This window comes from Glossina fuscipes, unplaced genomic scaffold (assembly GCF_014805625.2).
Source record: "Glossina fuscipes isolate IAEA_lab_2018 unplaced genomic scaffold, Yale_Gfus_2 2, whole genome shotgun sequence".
NCBI lineage: Eukaryota > Metazoa > Arthropoda > Insecta > Diptera > Glossinidae > Glossina > Glossina fuscipes.
In genome coordinates this window covers 4,949,018-4,961,346 of record NW_023998416.1, presented here as the reverse complement: position 1 = coordinate 4,961,346, position 12,329 = coordinate 4,949,018, and the positions used below count along the sequence as shown (strand labels likewise).

The window sequence follows — 12,329 nt, the reverse complement described above, 5'->3', positions numbered from 1 at the left end:
AAGTTTTGTCAGTGAATGTTCTTTATCTGGCACAAATTTTGACAAATTTAACACAACGCTATGCAAACAATTTTTAAATTAATAGCTTATGTGCGTTTGAGACTAGATGATGGCGTAACTAAGCGCCATATATATCACATTTTTGAATTACACAATGCGTTGATGACTCATCTGCTTAGCAAAACACTCATACCTACGAGCTTATAGAAACTTCTGCTTCTATTGCAAACTCTGTATAGGGAACAACATTTTTCATTGCCACGGGTTGAATAAAGAGAAGGGAGAAGACAAAGATACACATATTATATAAAATCAAAATTTAGCGAAATTTCTTAATTGCATATCTATTAAAAAACCATGAAATCAACATATTATGCCCACGAATGGAGGGGCAACTTATACCAAAAACGTAATTGACTCTTCTAGTATTGAAAAATGCATATTGGAAGCGTCAAAAAGTATATTCATATTCCATTTAGTCATTTTAATGCTGTTGATGTGTTCGTCTGTCCGCCGGTTTATTTGTTCTGGACTCTTGAAACCGCAGACAAACTCATAGCTATTCGCTGCTAAGGAAGCATTGCATAGATGTTGCAAATATTTTCATTAATCAATACTTTTCGCACGACATGCTGACTGACACTGCCCATATTTAATGAAAAAATTAGCAATTCTAATTAATGCGTTGATTTGGAAAGGACGATGTCGAAGTAAGGTTCGAATGCGTATATACTTGAATTAATTGTTTCTTATCAGACAAGAAATAGATCCAAACTGATCCATATCTCCAGCCTGCCATGTAGCCAAAACCTAATAATAGGTCCAAATAGTGATAGATAATTGCAATTTAATGCAAACGCTCTTAATTAACTTGCGATGATTGCTTTAGAACATAGTCTTAATAATACACTTCCCTTATGAAACATGTAAAGTTTTTTTTGATTGACTCCTCTTAAGAATATTAGATTGTGATAATTGCGGAGATTTTTTAATATCTGTATGCATAAAAGAACTTTTTTTTGCTAAAATTGATGCCATTTCTTAAATGCATATTTTCAAAAAATCAAACTCGTTTCCCTAGAGAATGTTACTAAGAAGCCAAAAGACGTGATTTGAAGACAATTGATTAAAATTTAAGATATGACCAAGAAGATGTTTTGTATTAATGTTTATTTAGCAAAAGTTGCTGTTGAGTTCATTTTATGTTTAAGTCATTATTAAACAAATTTTTTTAAATATATGAACGAATATTAAAAAATTGGTAAAAACATTTGTTGCAATACATTGCTTCGTCCTTCGCAAATCAATTCCGAAAAAATTAACTTTTTCATATCGCACCTTCATGATTGTATTGCGCCTTTTAATTCGAAAAAAAAAAAATTTATTTTATAAAGCAGCTCAAACCGAATTGTTCGTGTGATACTTTAACCTAAACTTCACCTAAGATTTCTAATTTTCTTATCAGACTGTATTTATTACTTGTAATAGAAGCTTATCAGCGCCCGATAATCAGTAGGAAAATATTTCATTTAAACATTTAAAATAAGTAAAAAAAATTTTAATTTGCTTTGGGGGGAATTCATGATATCCCTTATCCATCTTTAGTCATATCTGCATCTGTAGGATGTTTAGAATTGTTTTTGTGGCAAAACAAATTTCAGATAATTCCCGTACATCTATCCATTAATTTGTGTTTTTTAATATTCGCTGCACAAGATGAAAGTTAGAGTTGCTCTCTGTTTTACCCTAATCATGATCGCTTTTGTTTATCGTATTCTATCCGTAACAGACGAACTACTACGTTTATTTTCAAACTCCGCCCACAGCCACTAACTCAAATATAGGATAAATGCAAGGATGTACGGACAAAGAAGTTGCACTATATCGAATCATAAAGTGTTGAAAACTAAATGTAATTGTCATGCTTAGCACGTGGGCGTTAGTAGTACGAGTGTTTATATGAATATATTCGCATACGTCTCCTTTATACCCTACGCCACTTGTAATACAAGAGTATATAAGGTTGTGCGAATGTATACAACAACCAAAAGGACTTCACATAAACCCATTTTTAATCTTACAGATCAATTCAGAGTCAATTTCTGAATGAATCTAAGCGGCTTTTGCTGCTGTTTGTCTGTCCGTCTCGAGTTTGTGTTCAGCTGACATGTAATTTTTGAAATATTTTATTGAAATTCGTTACACCAGTGTGTTTTGTGCCAAGGATGGGCGCTATTAAAAATGGTTCAAATCGGACCACTGGCCCTACCACGTTCCATATGACGCCTAATGCCTTTTCTTGACAAGTCGTCATATGTATAAATGTATTAAGCGAAGTTGTGTAGGGCAATTTAATAGAAGGCTGTGGCTACAATAATGGTTTTACTTGTTGGATATAAAAGATCTACACCATACTGTTTACCGCAATTCTTTGAAACGCACATTATACGTTACGGAAGTAGAGATGAAATACGATCGATTTTATTGATAATCACATATCGAACTTATATTATATACGCACAAGCTGACTGCAACAACTACATTAGAAAATCTCGAAAGTCATTTTTTAATAGCGTCAGGGAAAAAAGAAAAAAAAAATAACATACACAAGTACATTCCGTACAATAAGTTTTGTTTTGTTATTTCATCGCAAATGCGATAAGTTGAAAAGTTCAAAACCTTCGACAACTTTAGTTATCGCTGTGTTCTAAAAACCGACATATACATCGAGTGACTCCTGAGTACGTCAACACATACGAGCAATTGTAAATTCTGCTCTCTTTCACTTAGCAACGATTGATCTACGACATCGTCTAAGGAGAGTTAACGTAGAGTAAGGTAATATGCATCACCAAATAAAAAAGAGAGAAAGAGGGAGAGAGAGAGAGAGAGAGAGCGAGTTAATAGCAACAGGGCACTATATTGTAGGCTTTTGTCACAAGTGAGGCAAAACCCACCGTTACGCATACACAATGAGAAGTGAAAAACTAAAGTTCGAATTAAAATATAAAATAAATATAAATCAAACAACTGAGAGCAAATAATGTGTATGTATGCGTGTGCGTGTGTTTGTGCATATGGCTGGGTAAATAATATAAAATAAATAAAGTTACATAAAAAAAAAATAAAAAAAATGAAAATATTTTTTTTTTTATTTTTAAAGAGACATACACAGGTCGCATGTGTGACTGACTGATTGGCTGACTAAACAGTTCCATAAATAAAAACATAAAACATTCACGCATGATTCAGATGATATTAGTGCGCATTTAAGAACACGTCTCGTAATATACACTTGCCCGCACACACACACACACACACACACACACACACAAACATGTTTATATATTTATATATATACAAGACGGTATATATATATATATATGTACGTACTTCTTTCTGTGCATATTTTACATATGCATATGTATAGAGTAGAGTAGTGTAGAGTACAACAAATACGATGACAACAAGTTCGACAACATACAATCGTTTTTTCATTTTTTTTTTCTTATTTTTTTTTTTTTTTTTTTTTTTTTAGTTCATTTGGTGTTGCTGACTTTTGTTGACTGTTCCCATTTCGCCTCTTACGATGACAATAAGAAAAACAATAAAGCATACACATGCCTATATGTACTTGCATATACGTATGCAGAAACAATAACAACAATTACAAATGAAAACAAAAACCGTAGCAAAAAGTCAGAGCAAATACAAAGCTCGCTGAAGCTTCGTATAGAAAAGTCAACTGCGCTGCTGCCATTTGATAAGAGCCAACGCAGCTATTGCTTTTACTAAATTCTTGTTGTTGTTTTTTGTTGTTGTTGTTGTTATTGCTCTTTTTGTAGTTACTCCGCACTGTTGCTAGCATTGTTGACGTTAATTTTTGTTGGAATTGTGGGCCGAGTGTGACTGTTGACTGTCGCACAACCAACAACGGTATTATATACGGGCAATCATCACACAGCAATGTATTCATCGTCTGCCTGTGTCGCTGTCTCTATCTAACTACCTGCATACGTATATGTATGTGTATGAGCATAAGTACTTATTTAGGAAAGGCATTTATTTGACTTAGGTATGCCATCATATTTGACAGGTCTAGTCACTACACCTTCACATTCTAGAAAAGAGCAAAATATCATTTAAGATAATTGAGTTAATGGTTGAAATTTTTAAAAGCTTAAACGCATATATAGAAAAATGTGAATGTGAATATATATATATATATATATGAAAGTAAGCATTAAAAAACGAATCTGCATAACAAACAATGTCAATAATATCCGCGGGGCTGGTCATAACAAAAAAAATTTTGATGGCATCTTGACGTGTCTTTTAAATGAAAAGCTTAACTGTGCAGACAACAAAAATATAAACCTCACTCGGAATTTTTTTTTTTTTTTTTGGCTTTACACCGTTTTCTAATTTCGTACAGTTAAGTGAAATTCAAAGAGAATTCTTGTTGTTATAAAACTCAGTGAAAAATAGAAGTACACTGGCATTGTCTATTCGTTGGTAACATATAAAAATACATTTCAGAAATTGCAAGATGATCAATAAGTAACGAGAATTTACAAACTGCGAGCACTTATATGTGTATGCTGTCCTGTAGCAACACTTGCTTCAGCGTATTCCATTAAAGGAAGACTGTCATCAAATGGGTTGTTCGCACTGTGTTGCTAAAATGGGAACCAAATGCTTACTTCACTGCACAGTGTTGACAACGCTAAAAAAGTCCATTTTCCATTAGAGTGGATTGAAATCGCGAGTTTACATTAACTACAAACTTTGCAAAGATGAAAATGAAATTAAAACTTTTGTCACTTTCAAACCTACTGAGATGTACGCAAAAAATTAAAGACATTGCGGTCTTTAGTATAAGAATCATCGTTAGAGAATTAATTGAAGAAATTGTAACAATTTTTCCTATTGCCTTGAAACGAATGGAAAACTTATCCGGAAATTGCCAGATTTTCTAATCGTTTTTAAGAAAGCTCTCTACCCTTTCTGCTGCTGCAGACGCATTTCTTCAACTTCTTCTTGAGCGCAAATTTGAAGTTCGAATATGCTCCTGTTACTTTTTGATCAAGTAGCCTACACAAAAAGTCTCCTATATCTTACTAACTATTCAGTCGCGTGCGTTCTTCTTCTGTCCGTTTCGAGTTTGGCAATAAAATTTCGTGTTAAATAAATCAGTCTCCGACAATGGATATCCAAGACGTTTAAAGCATTCTTCGCCCCCATAGCTGTTAACAAACCGTCTATATAAAATCGTTATACTCAATCGCTTGCAATTGCAACTATGGTTAATAATTCTGAGCTTTTAAACAATTCTTAAAACACATTTGGCTCTTACTGGTCCAATCAATCGCAATATCAATATGAAATTTGACGCAACTATATAGAAACAAGTCAGAAAGTTATATATAAGAAGATCCGCCTGATGGTCATGGGTTCAAATCTCAAGTGCGGTAGAGTTTTTAATAAAGCCGAAAGCCTTAGATGTTAGTGCTTTAAGACTTTAGTCTTAGAATTTATTCTCTGGCTAAATTTATAATAATAATAATAATAATAATAATAATAATAATAATATATATAAGAAGCAAAAAAAGGAAATTTAAGTTTTTATATTCTATAAGACCGTGGGCGCGTGCCGATTTTATCAATTTTTCTACAAGTATTGTAAGATCATGTGCAAAATGATATTGTTGCGTTCGTTTTGGATTATAAGTGACGAGTGAATCAGTAAACATTTTCCGCTTTTTGAAAACAGATATGGTGTCAGATTAGATCGGACTGCGGCCATGAACTGCAACCGATTTGTCCCATTTTCAATACCAAAGTTTCTGCCAAATTCGTAACCAATAGCTTTATTTTCTCAAATGGAAGAATTTTTACAACAGACATGCATAAGTGGAGTGATAGGCAGAGGCAGATGGCTAAGGCTATCGCCGCCAAGCCCAATATCACATATATGTGACATATTTTTTTGGATAACTTGTTGTGTTTCATTGTGTTTTAGACTGAAAAAATATTATTACGTTCTAAGACGACAAAATATATGAAGATCCGAATCGATATATATGTAGCTGTCGGTGTTGTTAGTATGAAAAGAAAAATCTATTTTCCACTCCTATGAGTGTTGCAAAATCAAATTTGTCATATAAAATAAAATAAATTTCATATTTAATATAATCTTTGTTTTATCCCATGAGTCCTTCTTATTTAAGGAGACATTTATATAAAACACATGGGCTGCAACGTTTAGTTTCCATCTGTCGTCCAGTGCCAGATATTTGTGCCAATTTAAACGAGGATTGACTTTTTTCAAATGCTCTTATTACACATACCTAACATTTATTCCAATTGTTGTTATATAATCACGAAGAGAATGTTCGGCTGTGGTGGACAAAGTTGAGGATGCTGGTAGAGAACGAGTTAAATTGATTCAGAATTTGATGCTGATTACATACTCTATGGGGTTTCTAAAGCTTTCTCAAAATTTTCCGTTTGTTCAAAGTTTGTTGTTAGCCACTACTGCTTCGATCTTTCGAGCAGAATATTTTGTGCGGAAAACACAATTGATCTTTCTGGGCTATCCCCAACGGCATCCATTTTTGACAACATTCCTTGAATGTATACTCTTCATACTTGATAAAACAGATGATAACTCAACGAAAGAAATCAATGTTAATCAGAAAGATATCTCATAAATTGTAACGTTTAACTAATAGAAAGACGCTGGCATACTTCAAATCAGGATTGCTAACGTTTGCCAGGCGAGTTTCGCAATATTCTATGGCAAGCCCTTATGCTGCAAAATGACGATGTCACGGTTCTTGGCATAATGCACCACTTTTTCAGCTCAATTGCCTTGGGCGTTGTTGGCAAAGCTGCGCAATGAAGAGTTCACTTTAATTGAACCTACCTACAACACCTTAGGCTCAGATGACTACAACTCGTTAGGAGAGTCATATTCAGCATTAAGAGTTCGCCTAACCTCTGCCGTGGTCATTTAGGCTTTCGATATCATAAGCCAGTCTTCCGCAGCAAAACTCTTTGAGTTAAGAAGAAAACCCTCACTTCCCACTAAGAACTTTTATTTGGCAAAGCAGTCGATTTCTTTAAAGCTTCAAAGAGCTGCTTTATATACACATATATCATGGGAACGTCTAATACAGTTACTGAAAGCTTGAGCATAGGGAGAGTTTAATAGACCAATGCAACCATTTAAGATAGGATAACAATTACGGATGTTATCGTTTCTGTGGAAGTGAAAGGTTGTCGTAATTCTTAGCAGGATTAGAAATGTTTGCGCAATGAGGAAACGATAACGTTACTCCTAATTCCCGTAGTTTGGTGAGAGTGAGAAAGTTTTCTTTTAAAAATCACTTAAGAGCAGGGACAACTACACATTTAGTCGTCTCTCTCGTAGAAGTAAAAACCATCCGTTTTTTTTTTATGTGAGAGTAACGGTTTACCTCGCATATACACAATTGATAATTGACGTTAGTTTTTATCCCTTATATTGTGTTTATTACATGATATGCCAGAATAGGAAAGAAATGTTAAAGATCTTTATGGTAAGAGATGAAAACCGATTTGGTAGTGAATTCAATCAATATAAACTTGATCTAAAATTGTGTTACATGTATGTATACGTGTGTTTGTTTTTTTTTTATCATTTACAATCAACATATTCAAGATTTTAAAATCAGTTATTTGATCTAAATCTTATTTGTATTGGATTTTATGCAATAAAACGATTCATCCTTAGCCTTCTCTTCTTTGCGATTTTATGTGCAATTTTACAAAAAGATTTGCGCAAGCATACATGCGCTAGTATTTATTTATGTTTAAAAAAAGAAAAAAGAAAAAAAAGAAAAAAAAAACCATAAGAGATAAAAGATAAAAAAAACTAAACAAAATTGAAAAGAAAACCATTGAATCGACAGACAAAGTTAACGAATATCTAAATTGTCAAGTCCAAGACCAAAATCGTATTCTGCAAGGTTATTAGTGAATCAAATAGTCGGCCATAAAGTGCGACATTCAGCCATTCAACTAAACCAACATAGCATAGCTAGTCAACCGCAAATGCATTCTCGTACAAACAGTTAATCGGCAAACCTGAACATATAATGTTACATAAATTATATATATACACATACACACACACACACACACACAAAGTCATATATATATATATATATATATATATACATATAGCTGTTTTTATATACATTTATTCTACGGTGCTACAGGTATGCGAAGCTTACAAGCGTGTATGAGTTTTATGTAATTTTATTTTATTGTATTTGCTTTTCTCGTCTCTTAGGGTATCTTTTGTGTACGAATACGCGATTTAACGATCAAAACGTGTATAAATTCAAATAAATATTCATAGAATGTTACAAATAAAACAAAACGAAAAAATCATCGATCATCAACAGTGGTATTGACAAAATGTCGCAACGTGTTTAAAATTTTTGATGAGTTAAAATTATAACAACAACAACAATAATGATAACAATAACAACATCGAGTCCATTAAGGTTAAAGAGAATTTATTGAACTGTTTTAAACTTATTTGCGTTAAATGTGTGCGTGTGTGTGTGTGTGTGTGTGTGTGTGTGTTCGTGTGTGTGCGCGCGTACTAAAGCATTTATTTCGTTGCCTCGTTGTAGTGGTAAAGATATTTTGAGAATATAGTTTATACCGTTTAAGTGTAGAATTGTAAATTAAATAAATAATAAAAATGAAGAATGAAACAAAAAGAAGCTTACAATATAAGTAAATAATAATAATAATAATAATAATGATAATAAGTCAATAAAATATATTTAAATATATATAAATAATTGAAGTAGCTGTGATTCTTCTTCTTCTTTTTAAATGCCTTGTATTGTGTTATTGCAGACAAAATAAATACACACACTTAGCTTATATGTATATAAATTTTTTTGTACTTAACTTTACTAAAAGGTTACTAAATGATGGACTGACTTGATATACCAGCTTGACCGATGAGTATAAGAATAAACTTGTAGAATTTATTATTATTCAATCAATTTCCCGATAATCAGCACATTAAAGATTCTTTATAAGTTTAAGTTGAAAAATTTTTATATTATATTTCAATGGAATAGATTCATTTTCCCCTTTCCCCTATCATTCTGTTCGCAATGGCTGCAAAGAAACTTTACTATACTGATAACTTATTATCTTGATCAGCTTAAGCTACTAGACTGATTTATGCAACTTGTCAAAGGGAATTTAATATGCGCCTAAAGTAAGCAGAATTGAAGTGAGCTTTGAGACGCCTTCGAAAATCGATCAGGAATTTCGTCAATCTTGTGAAACGAACCGAGCCATTCGTTTGATTTCATCATTCCCATGGGCCATGGGTACATATTGAATTCAACATTGACGCTATGTGCTGGCGATAGCCAGGGAATGGGAACTAAATGTTCAGCTAAAGCGTGTTACCGTCAATGAGTAACGTTAGAAAAACGTGAAAACTGGCTTTTTGTGACAAAAATTAAATGATTTTGTCTTGGACGGTAGGTGTGTTCAGCAAAATGGTACAACATGTCATACATGAAAATTTAAAATGCCGTAGTGATCTTAACGCCAAGGAACCTTTGGAATTACGTTAAATCATTGATTTGGTCCAATAACCCATAAACTCTTGATGACTTTATTTACCAAAATTATTCATGGTGTCGGGGAAGTAAGAGCAAATTCCTGTGGGGAACTGGCATAAAATTGATGTTGGTCCGGAATCGCATTTTTACATCGTTTTAAATGAACCAACGTTTAAAATAAAACAAAAGAACTGTGTTGATGACTTTCGCCGCTTTTCAAGTTAAAGATATATGCCAGGAGTAGACAAAATCGTACGTCCTAACTGTTCAAAGATATTCATATTATTTTGCCTAGCCCGGGTATATAAAAAAAATTTTTTTTTTTTTTTTTTCTATAACTAGCCATCTAACTTAGAGGCAAGGGAATGTCCAGACACAGTCATTGTGAGATATAATTATAAAAAATGCAAGAGACATTGTGATGTTAGACAGATAAAACGAATGAGACACATACGTGGAAAAAAAGTGTAGCCATAATTCACACCACTGGGTACCCCAGCGTATCAGTGCACGAAAGCATGTTGTTATTGAATACCCGTTACAAGAATCCAAACCGTTGAATCATTTAAAGATGATTCGTAATTTTGCTGTAAGCTTACTATCAAAAAATAAACTCCCATATCAAAGCAAGAAGTGAGCAAAGTGGATGGTTAAGTTCCTATCTGATTAATAAACAAAGACCAGGTGTTGGCAATGCTTAATCGATTTTGGATAAATACGCCAGAGAATGGAATGACAGTTCGAATCAATCTGATTTGCATAATTCATCTTTCGGTTTGTCCAATCGCAATCGATTTAAGCTTTACTTTAATTACTCTCCTTAGGCTTGGAGATCGGGGCAACGAAATTTCGCGAAATTCTTCCCACTGTCTCTTTCTTCTTTTGTATAATTCGTTTAACCTCAGTAGATGTCAAAAAATGATTACGGTCGACTTAGGTCTTGATATGAGGCCTTGAGAAGTGGTAAATCCGATGCTAAAAAGGGGATATATGCGAGGGTTGAAAAGCTGCGCAAAAGAAATTTGACAAAGCATTTTCGAATCTGATTTCTGTCTACGGCATTTTTTTTTGCATATGGCATATGAGGGGGGTTTGTTTTTGTACAACTGCGATATCATTCGCCTACTTTTCGAGAATAAAAAACTGAACCGAAAAATTGATTAAAAATAAACATATTCCGTTCACGTTCGAGGTGAGAGTAAACTTTGTACACCGTACAGACTTTAATTTTTTAATATTTCGGTACAGCTTTCAACCTTCAATTACCACACGATACTCGGCATGTTTGACACATCGTGTGCCGGCAAAAAAGCAACCGCTTATCGTATTTTAGGAAAAGGTTCGCTACGTTGCTTAGACCTAATAGTTTCGTTTTTATGTTTCTCATATCGAGAAGGATATGAAAACTTATCGCAATGTCGATCTTTACAATGTTTTGGGAGAAGAATGATTTATTTTCGCAATTAACGCGTAAAAGGTTCATATCGAAATCCTCTAAGAACCACATAAATATTTCCTATTATTTTTGATCCCTTCTTCCATCTTTTTGTTTTCTATTTTATCTTTAAAACGGCGCTTTGAAGTTACTAAAAAAAAAAAAAAAAAAAAAAAAAAAAAAAAAAGAAGGCAATGATCTTATCATGGATCAAAAGTCTTTACCTACAAGCACACATTTGTTAATTTTATTAAAAGTTTTCAGAAAGATTAAAGTTGAATATGTCGATGATTTACATAGGTATGCAGTGCTCTAACCTTTCTTGAACGATTTTGAACTCAAAACGCACGCGCATATATATGTATATATATCTATATATATATGTATGCATATAACTGAAATGTATTCAAGAAATTTATTTAACTTTAAAGACGAAACATGTTAAAAGTACAGCAGCAGAATAAAAAAATCACGAGATATTGATTTTTTCAATTTAAAACATAATGTATATATATACGCGTGTATGTGTGTATGAGTAGAAAAAAAAAAGGTTTATTTTTGAATTATCATTTGATCGCCGTTTTTTTTTTCCTTTTTTCTTTTTATTTACTCTTTAATTCGTATATTTAAGCATGTTTATTTATTGTTTCTTAGATGTGTATATATGTGTACATGCGTCCCTCGTATAGCACGGTTAACTTGTATCGAAACCTTGTTAAACACAATTTTTTTATTTATATGTTTAAAGCGAGATATCATATATAATAATATAACTTAATATAAATCAAGACAACGTGTACTGTTCTGTTATACAGAAACCAAGCCTTAAGATGTATGAGTTTATGATAACTGAAAGTGAGATTTTTTCTTCTGTTATGCTTCAATGAATGACTCAGTTCACTGTTATCCATATCATCAAGAATCGTGTCATATTGCTAATGCATTGAACGCTTTAAAAATCATAATTACTTTATCATATTGGCCTGGCCCGGATGCACCTTGAAAGTTTTTGCTAACACTTTATAGATTCCTTTAAAACTCTTATTGAACTGTTGTCCTAACAAGGACATTTTTCTGAGCTGAAGAAAGAATGCTTTTTAATTCCCTTACATAAGCACGATGCTGGAAACAATGTTAACAGTTAGAGAGGGATCATTACATTGGGCGCTCTTCCCACACCAAACAACTTTTAGCGAACACCGTCACCGTTGTCTATTTACCAGCCTTGCAATATGGTTTTATTAAAA

General features: G+C 32.9%; 1 protein-coding gene across 3 annotated transcripts in view; it reads right to left on the bottom strand.

Moving 5' to 3' along the window:
- LOC119633618 (myosin-G heavy chain) overlaps nucleotides 1–12,329 on the bottom strand; it is an 85,782-nt gene that overhangs the window by 35,103 nt on the left and 38,350 nt on the right. The window contains exon 1 of one of the 3 annotated variants that reach the window (XM_038027241.1): nucleotides 3,394–4,244. The exons of the other annotated variants lie outside the window; for them this stretch is intronic. The gene's annotated coding sequence lies outside the window, so the exon portion shown is untranslated. Of the gene's footprint in view, nucleotides 1–3,393; nucleotides 4,245–12,329 lie in introns of those variants that run through there. 3 annotated transcript variants of the gene reach the window in all.